This window comes from Pieris rapae, chromosome 3 (assembly GCF_905147795.1).
Source record: "Pieris rapae chromosome 3, ilPieRapa1.1, whole genome shotgun sequence".
Lineage (NCBI taxonomy): Eukaryota > Metazoa > Arthropoda > Insecta > Lepidoptera > Pieridae > Pieris > Pieris rapae.
The window spans coordinates 1,872,496-1,883,068 of record NC_059511.1 but is presented as its reverse complement, the minus strand read 5'-3'; the positions used below and the strand labels follow the sequence as shown (position 1 = coordinate 1,883,068).

At 30.5% G+C, this 10,573-nt stretch overlaps 1 protein-coding gene across 1 annotated transcript in view; it reads left to right on the top strand.

Moving 5' to 3' along the window:
- The first annotated feature begins 2,308 nt into the window (after positions 1–2,308).
- Positions 2,309–10,573, top strand: part of LOC111000663 — a 29,345-nt gene continuing 21,080 nt past the window's right edge. Inside the window, exon 1 of the mRNA XM_022270195.2 lies at positions 2,309–2,391. The gene's annotated coding sequence lies outside the window, so the exon portion shown is untranslated. The remainder of the gene's footprint in view (positions 2,392–10,573) is intronic.

The following is a 10,573-nucleotide window of genomic DNA, read 5'->3' as shown; positions in this document are numbered from 1 at the left end:
TAGTTTTAAATCTTGAGTCTCATTTTCAGACTTAAAATATCTAATTATTCAGCCTATTGCAATAAGCTTTTATACTGTTACAGAAATGTTGCCGAGAAATACTCAGCGATGTGTTGCATTATTTTTTTTGTATTTTCGGGCAATAGTCGCCATATACATATTTGATTAAAATTGTAGCCCGTGTGGCCGCCCCTTAAGAATTCCTCTATGCTATCCCATTACTAAAGCAATTTTCACCAATTGCGTTTAACCACTGAACCAGAAAGCTTTAGAGAAATTAACATCATCAATTATTCTTAAGTAAATTGAAAATTAACTGCGTTATTCAATAATTATAATAAATCAAACATTTATCAATATTAATTGGTGGGCGTAGAAATTTTTGAATCAATGTTAATAATAGGCCCGAAATGTTTAATTAAGGGCTAAAATATTTGAGAGAAAACGCTGATTAATAATTATTTATACTTCCGTATTACGAGGCTATTAATCAATAATTTAGGAATAGATTGTTTTTATTGTGATACAAGCAGTACAGAATGGCGTGCGTGTATAATTGGATGCAATGGATACAAAGTAACAGCCGGAAACTAAAGCTTTTTATGGCGAATTTTGATTGAGTAAATATGAATGTACCGAGAGTTTTTTACGCCTGCTTTTTCTCTCGGCCTACACCCTGTCTTCTTTGCCGATAAGTAGGGATGCCTATAGGTTCAAATTTAATGACGTGGAATAAGTGATATGTCTATCCTATGTTCCATAATATCGAACATCATAATATCGTGAAGAAACCGTAATGCCTTGAACTCAAAAAGCCAACTGCGTATATCAGGCACTGAAGAAATCGATCCCTTAACTTGGTTATACCAGAAAGGTGCCACTATATTGTTTGGTTATTTACCAACTAAAACTTATGCATATTATATTAAATTGTGTGGAGTGAGATTTCGGAAATTAAAATTTACGATCTTATATAGCTGCATGGAGCTTCTATAAATCGTCTAAAGTTGAAATTTTTATACCTAATTACAATATTAATTTGTTTAAAATTTGGCCACAGATATCATATTTCTGATACATTCAATATTTATTTTCCAACCAAGATTCCTCAAGATGAAATGCAACTGTAATTAATATGTAAATTATATTAAGTTTGTTAATTTGTGAAGCGAAGGCTTTGCTAGAGAATCGCGGTTTATATTTTTTGAATCTGTGGATTTTAATTGTATCAAATGACACATCATATGTATTATTTATGTGAATACCGGTGGCTGAGAACTATGGTCTAGCTCAGGGCTTCCCAACCTTCAGTGCAATCCCACACCTTAGCCTTTCTGAAAATGTTATGGGCCCCTATGCTGTGAAGTTTCATTACGAACATAATTTACTTGAAATAAATAAATAAATAAATTTTTTAACATACATAATTTTCGTTATAAATTTAAAAAAATGACTTAAGAAACATATACATATACTTAATAAGTTTTAACAACAGTTCAAAACATATGATTAAAAACTGAAAACCAATTAATTTTAATAAATCTTCGAATATTTATAGTACGCGATTTCAGTACGTATCACACGGGTATTAGCACACGTTATAGTATTTCTGTACATTCATAAACGCACATATTTCATTCATAACACTTTTTCTTAATATTCTAAAGATTTAAATCCCCTTTAACGAGAAAAGTTAAACGTGAATGCGTTGCTTGGAGTCATTCAAGCGCGTTATGCCAGGATGCTACAACGCGCTTCTATAACGCGGAACCAATCTTGTTATAGGAGTGATTACTATGTATATTAGATTGAAGGCTAGGTCTACACGATTTTGACCTTCATCTGAATTCACCGTACAATAGTTCTAATAAATTTATAGTTATATAACAATAAACAAGGGTTGCTTTATCTTGGCTAATCTCCAACTACAATGCTGTAAATGGTAATCTCTGATATCTATAGTAATATTCGCAGAACTGACAGACGTTGTACAGGATACACATCTTACATAAAAAAAATATGTAATAAAATGTAATATGTTTGGCGTTGTCAGACCGTTTGAAATTGCGCTTATGCACATTTGTAACAAACCTTATTACATACAAATACGTTAGCGTCTTCAAACTTCATAAATTACAGCGCAGCAGTACATATTCGTTTTGTATACAAAAAATATTGATTGTAAAGAGATTTATGTCTGGTTTTCAACTGCGTTCATCCGTTAAACGGCATACCATACAATATTGTGGTGTGTACGAGCTATATGCCGTTGGACTGGCGGTGCTTAGATCTGCAAAACACTTGTTGCTCAGACGCCACGCCCGATCAGCGCTAGGAATGCGCGGGAGTTGTGATCAGTGCTTTAAAGTTGTGTGGTGATACGTAATATGGGTGAGTTTTTTTTAATATTTGAGATTGTATAAATTTTAACAAATTATCGGTTTTGACTAAAAATGGTATTAAAAAATATTTACCTATATCATTATTTTTTTTTTCGATTTATGGTGACTGTTTAAAAGTTTTGACCCTCAGTTAATTAATACAACATTAACAAATTATAATACAACAGTTATTTTAATTTTTAAAATCTCTATGAAAAATATACATGCCTTCAATTCAATTGCATTATTAAATTAAATTCGCGCATCTATCTGGTTTTATCTTTATAGTATATTCAGATCTCGCGAGATTAATTACCCGAAAGTTCGTCTATCAAGACTAAAACACAGTTTTTGTTTAAATACGGTTTTGGTCTAAAAATTCGGAAACAAACGAATTGGCGACGGAGTTACGGTCTCTATTAAATTTTATTTAAATTTACACACTATATTTTAGCTTAGTATACACGCAGATAAATATTATTTTACAATTTATAACTAAAATTACACAATAACAATTACCACGTTCACGTAATATTTCCCGATGCGGCTGGTCCCTGGGGAAAGCGAACACGACCCTCCATTATTTGAAAAACTAAGATGAAGACAATAATAAAAATAAAAAAGGCGATTCCTATCCTCCAAAAGAAAACAATCAGATTTGAACAATGCATTGAGAATGTTTAGAGAAAACAGTAGAAATATGTTTGTAGGAGGCTTTAAGAAAGGGGGCCAAACAATATGAATACAAAAATCAACTTATCCTACCACAGATAAATTGAGAAAATTTTCCTTAACTTTTTTTGTATGGATTCATTAATAAACCTGTGATAATAAGCTGGCTTTAGACTGAAATTGACGTAAAAAGTGAAAAATTACCGACTTCGATTTTAACGTATGCCATCTATTGTCAAAAATCTAAATCATCAGTTTGACGCGGTCAAATGCTTTCGCAACAAATTAAAAAAAAACTCATGTCATTTTTCAAATAGTTAAGGGATTCCTTTATTTCATTATTAATAAATGTAACGCAAATATGTCCGCGCCACGCGCAATACTTAACTAACGGTGTTTCATATTTCCCTTTAAAATAATAAAATGTGTGTAAATTCAATTTTACACAACGTTTTGAAAAATAGATATTCTTTATATAATTACATGATCAGTTAGTTAAATTTATGTTAATTTAGAAGTGAAGCCGCCAAGATTAATAGATTTGCATAGTTTATGTGTTTAAAGCATGTTCGTGGTTTAATTAAAGATATATTATATTAATGCATTGAGAATTTAAAATAAAATTTTAAGATATTAAATTTGGGATTTAAGTTTCTAATAGTAGTAGTAGTAAATAGTTTTTTATTTAAAGTTGCTTTTAATCTTTATTGTTAAGAGTTCTTAATAGATTTGCAAGTGTATGCGTAAAACAATGATTCAAGAAATGGCTACTTTTGTATATATTATTTTTTGTTTCTAAAACAGAATCATGTATAAATAAACATGCAAATTGAATCAAATGATACGCTGTCACAATACAAAACAGTACCATATTTGATGTATTTTTTATATATTCTAGATTAGAGACACTCTAGATTGATAGTGTTATTGAGAATCCTCTTCGACGGGTGAGAAGCTGATTGCTCAAACCCATGTTTCCGTTTCGTTCAAGGGTAAAGTAAAGAGTTGTTATCATGTATTCCAACACTTTAAATATACTTATAATAACGTTTATAAGTATATTTTAAGTTTTAACAGATTCAGTTGGTCTGTCTCGAGTCTATGACAATAAAACAGGCACATAATAAAATGTTGTCAAGTTTTTTCTCGCTTTTATATAAAATTTATGACACTCTACACGTAACAAACTTTTATTATGAATATTTCTAAATCCGAATTCGGTTTGATTTGGAGAATTTTCCTCAATGCTGTTTCCTCATACTAAATCAAGACTAATCCTACGAACCAATATTTGATCTTCTTTATTTATCTATTATTTATTACACCTAATATATACCTATATCATAAAATAAAACCCGTTGAAAAAGCCATTAATAAACAAAATATATGAACCAAAAAACCTATATTGATAGACAAAAATACAAAGAAAAATGAAATTAAACCAAAAACAAAAGACTATTAATACTAAATATTGTAAAGAAAAAACTAAACAGATTCAAAGTCTTCCCGCTTCTACAAATATTTCCTCAGATCCTCTTTGGTAAGGTGCAGAATATCAACATCTTTATGGTAAGTTAAAACCCTAAACATTAGCGAATTACGCAGATAATTCGTGTTCGTACGTGGCACAAGGAACAATTGCGAATATCTTATCGCAAACAGTGGAGGGATTCTAAGAGAAATTAACGACAGCAAAAAGGGGCGATTTATCCGCCCATTAAGCGTGCAAAAAAATAGAAATCTTGCTGACTCCGCCGATATTCCAAGAAGTCTAAATTAAAATATTTTTAAGAATCCGCACAACTATCGAAATATTAATACTGTTTAAAACTTAGGAATTTCACAACCAGATGAAGCTTGCACGCTTCTGACACAAGCAAAATACAGGCATTTTATACAATTTATGCTTCTCTATGCCAATTTGGTATATTTGCATTTCTAGTTTTCAAATAATACAGTTATGCATTTTATAGACATCGTATGGAAAGTTGCTCCCAAATTTAAGTCATTAATTGTGCAAAAGCGATCAATATAGAGTTGACTATTTAAAATTCAGCACATTAGCGGGATTGTGTGTTATCAGTGATGCATAATTAAATCGATTTATAGCACTTTTATTAGAAATTGCACACGTATTTTACTGCTTTGGCTATAAATAACGTTAATTAATGTTATAATTGTAACTTCTTTTGATAACATTCAGACAATACTTACGTAACTTTAAAATTGGCATATTAATGCAATTAAAACCTCTTTTGCATACATATAGGTTTTGCAAATTTTCATTTTCGATCCTGTATTTGTATGATCATAATTTGCATCAGGTTCTTCTTCGCCTGAGCTTGGGTTGCCTGTGCCGGGTTAGACGGTAGCATATTAACATATTGTTTTAAAAAGTAAAAAAGAAATATATTGCGTGATTGTGAAATGGCCCGTCACCTGAGGGATTATCAGTAGCGTAGTGTAAATGTTAGTGATTATTCTCTTTGATTTAGTGGATTGTTATTAATAAAAAAGAAATATATAACTTTATATAAAGACGTAAAAGTTTTTATAATTAGAATGAGCTGTTATAAAATAAAAGAAAGAAAGACGGAACGATTTAAAAAATGTGTACCTCATTTAAAATATTCTATTATGGTACTTAACCATTGATGTGAGATTTTATTGGCTTGTTATATTATGGTACTTTACTGGAAATAGTTTTTATAGTTTATAAACTGATGGCCACTTATGTAAATTAGTTTATAATTAGAAAATATGTTAGAAGTTTACTTATGTAGCCATTTATATTTAGCCAAGGCAATTTTACACGTAAACTCTAATCGTTTTGCACGTTCCATTATTTTATTTTTTGGTATGATTATGTATTTTACGTATTAAATTAAACTATACACTTATGAACGTCAATATTCAAAATGGTAGATCATAAATAAAAATTGCCAAATCTTGGGCGTAGAGCGGGTGAGACCTGGCATGAAAGTTTAACACGCTTTTTAATCACCGATAATTTGGTTTATAAGAAAATGAAATTTAAAGTACTACTATTACCATGTTGACGTGTTATATAAACATATTTAAGCCTTTAGAAGCACGTAGTTAAATCTGGCTTCTGTTTTTAAAGGAAATCCAAATAGGTGATTTTTTATGTATTAGGAGGCAAACGGCAGGAGGCTGATGTATAGTGATACCGTCGCCCATGGACACACATTCGTAGAAGGCTCGCAAATGTGTTGCTTGCCTTTAGTGTGTGGTTAACGTAGTTATTGAATTGCACTAAATATCTGACATTCCTTCGTCGTACAAGTAGATACAGAAAAGTCTATTAAAAACATTAGTTTTACATATACTTAGTTTTAATTATACTTTTTAGACTTATAACTTAAGTTGACACTGCATTAATAAAATATTTTTAGCTGTTATAAAAATTAATTAAACTATGAAAATAATTTTCTAGGAACTAAAACACAATTATGTAAGCTTAATACTAATATAGGAAGCAAAAAGATCCCCATTATCAAGTGTGAGTTACACTTTGACACTTATTGATGAAATTTCCCACAGATGTTTCCGTAATTGTGGACTTCTTGAATGTTATTACATCTGTGACACAATTTAAATTTCATTATATAAACCTGTAGAAATTGTTTCTTACATTTAGCGTATTCATGTTAAGAAATATTAATAAATTTACAACTACGTAACTACGAGTAACAACATGGCTCAATCGGTGAAGCGTTGAGTTAAAATAATTTCCGGCAAAAATATATTTCTTTGAAAGGTACAAAAGATCGGTTAGTATAGAAAATATCTGGTACATCTTTTGTGTGCCCCAACATGTGGCTTCGCGTATAACACTTGTATTGCGATCAGGATGTTAATATAAATACAACTTCTTGGGCCGATGTAGGCACTTTTTCCAGGATTACTTTTTAGACCCTACAGTGTTTAATTAGCATTATTAACAATACCTAAAAATCGCTTCTGCCCAAGGACATTTGTTCAAGGTGTTTGCCGGTCTCTGGACAAGATATAAATGTGTTTAAAAGTTTCTGAAATAAAAGACTATTATTATTACTCCACACTATGTAGTTATTGTAATGGGATCGACGTGTTTATGTTTATAATAACTTTGTAAATCATTAGTGGTGTCTAGGTCTCATTTCAATAATTGAAGTCTGAACTAAATAGAATACTTTCCACTGTTTAGCAAAGCCACAGATCTTATTATTCGAATATTTCTGAAAACCATGACTTATTTATTTTTAAAGTTATATTTGTCGAAACTTCATGTCAAATTGTATTTACGCAATTAATAGAAAATGGTACTTTAAAAGTAATGTCATTCCGAAGATTTTTTATGTTAATTAGAAATATTAATTGCAATGTTGGTACAAATTCATTATTAAATAAGTCATATAAACGCGTATATATCTAAAACTATCTATCAAAATAAACCCGGACCGGAGAACATTCTTGCTTATTAACTAAAATAAACTGTTGGTAAAAGTACAAAAAAGATATTCTGTGCATTATATCTAATTATTATGTAACTCATAAGCTAATAGCCACGTAAAACGGGAACCAAGTCTCTTATTTAATAGGAATATCATAACATCAAAATATATGTAATCAATCTTTAGCTTCACCGCGTAATAACATCATAATAGCAGGCTGAATAGATTCATACATAACTGTGCGTAGCGGGAATAAGATCTAAGTTATATTCGTAATTCCTGGCAAAACTTAATAAAATAAAGCTAAAGAGAAAGCTTTTTCCGATAAAGCTCTCCTCCCGACCCTATCCATTCTGCCCTTACTCTGACAACCTTCGACCAAGGGTTTCTCTACAACTAGTTTTTTATTATCCTGGTGGTCTTGTCTTAATGAAAGAAAGAAAGTAAGAATTTATCTATGCTATACTTTTTTTACCTAGCTATTTTATATCTAGCAAATGTATCTCCATTACTCGTTGTCAAACCTCTAAAATATTGTTAATATTTAACCATGTTTTGCTATTACAAGACAACAGACATGTAGTACCTTGGTAGACAAGACTCCTATAAAGAAATCGTTTTGTTTGCCATGATGCAGTTTTTAGTATTCGTTCACCATTGTGAGAAACTCAGGTTTCTCCAAATTGAGTTGAAGTCATTTTACAAAAGTTTAACTATCTCAATTATGACCTCAATTTACACTCTAGTGGTACACATACTACCTAAGAAATCTGTCTTATTCAAGGTTCAAAGCTTATAAAATTAAATGACGATCATTTTCCCTTTTTTTGGCTTAAAACCAGCATTTAGCCCAAATATATATATTAGAGTTTTTAACGCGCAACTACATTGTCAATTGTCAATACCTCAAACAAATACGAATTTGGGGCGGCAAATAAATGAGTCATTTTTAGAAAGGAAGTGTACAGGAAAATCGTCAGATGTGGGAATATAAACAATCTTATTTCTCATGCTCTATTGACATTACGACAAATACGTATTTATTGCGTTTGCCCACTGACTTATCGGTGGCAAGCTTTCGTAACAATTAAAAGAAGATACTATATTGATAGAAGTGACGTAACAAAGTACTTTATAATCATATTGATTTTAATTATTTCGGAAAGAAAAGAATCAAAATTAATTTACCACTTTACCAAGTACACTTTTGAACGTCAACAGAACAGATGTTAAGTTGTTTCTAAATTTACGCAAGTCAAGGGCGTAGGCAGGCAAGAAGAATTGGCAATAAACTCTCCGCCACATACACATTTAGGAAGAGAGGGCCTTACCTTAACAGTAACGTTCATAAGTTTACATTATGTTACCTACATGAATAAATGATTTTTGATTTTATTTGATTTATAAAGGGTATGTTTCACAATGTAGGGATTCTAATTAATTTGCTATATTTGTTTTAAATATTGTCGTATCGTTTGATGATTTGCTTTTTTAAAAGAATACCGAGAGTTTTTTACGCCGGCTTTTTCTCTCGGCCAACACCCTCTGTCTTCTTTGCCGATGAGTAGGGATGCCAACAGGCTCGAATTTAATGACGTGGAATAAGTGATACCACGATGATCTTATGTTCCAAAATAAACGTATTTTTTTTTAAAGTACCAAATAGTTATGCAACACATAAATTATTCGGAAGATAAAATTTCCGAATAAGAAACTTCGGGTTTCATGACGAATAGCGCTATTTGACAGTCGTGAAAGGCAACATACGTGTTTATCCTACCAATAAGTAATAAATAGCTTATATGGAACTTATCCGAACATTGTGAAAGAGTCACAAAATAAAAAAAAAATCTTAGTATTATGTTAAAATAATTTTAATGTCAGATTTTTATTTCCTCTATTACTTAAGTTAGCTATTTAACATTTATAAGCAATAATTAAATAATATTCACCATTTAGAGTCTGAAATGAAAGCAAAATAAAAGCATTTTGTATTAATTTTCGCGATAAAATTTAAATCACAATTTAATGCAAAAATATACGCAAATTATTCAAATATCTGTGTATAGTCTATCTAGAAACTAGAAATATATGAGTCTATAGCGTTTAATATGCTTATTATCATTTATAGCATTAGATCTTTCTTAATAGATTTTGTTTGGTTTGGTTTATAGATAGATAATAAATCTATTTCATAATGGTCAGTTATTTTGTTTTTTAGAATTTTTAAGAAGAATCCTTTTCAATATAAATATAAGATAGTTCTAGATAACGAGATTAACGGTGTTTGAAAACCGTGGAAGGAAAACATTGGGCCCGGACCGATGGTCCAATAACTATCCAATTGGATACCTCTGGAATTATTGAATTGAATTGAATTCAATACTTCCATAGGTAAGCATAAATGATAAATTACGTAAAAAACACATATTTTTGAGATTCAGTCGAGTCGTAACCAAATGTCTAAAACCTGTGACTTTCTAATTCAATTCAATATATCTGGACAAAAGTACAAACGTTTTGAAACAACGCAAAAAACCCAACAAATTTAAGGACATTGTTACCTTCTGCCGCGATAATCCAGTCGTGTCGCAACCAGATGTCAAAAACAGGTGACTTTTCAATTCAATTCAAAATTACCAGACAATACTATAATGATAATGAACTAAATAACATTGTTTACGGGATCTTTCTCTTGCCGCAACCGTTTAAATATGTCTAAACAAATTGTGAGATTCCAGTTTCCAATTCAATATTTTTCAGAGATATTTAAATGATAATGAAACTGATTCAACAAGCCACGTTGGTTAGAGTAAATGTAAAACCGATTAATTGTACAGCTTACACAATATAAATATTATATGAATTATTTGAAAAGCGGCAGCTAATATATTAAGTTAGCACTTCGATCATTCTTTAATAACAAGTTTGATTATCATGCCAATAAATCAATTTACCAGTGAGAATCATTTGTTTCAATGTATCATTAATAATACTGACCCAACGTGATATAGACAAAGAGATGAATAAAGGTTTTACAAACGTTTTTAGTTGGGTTGAATA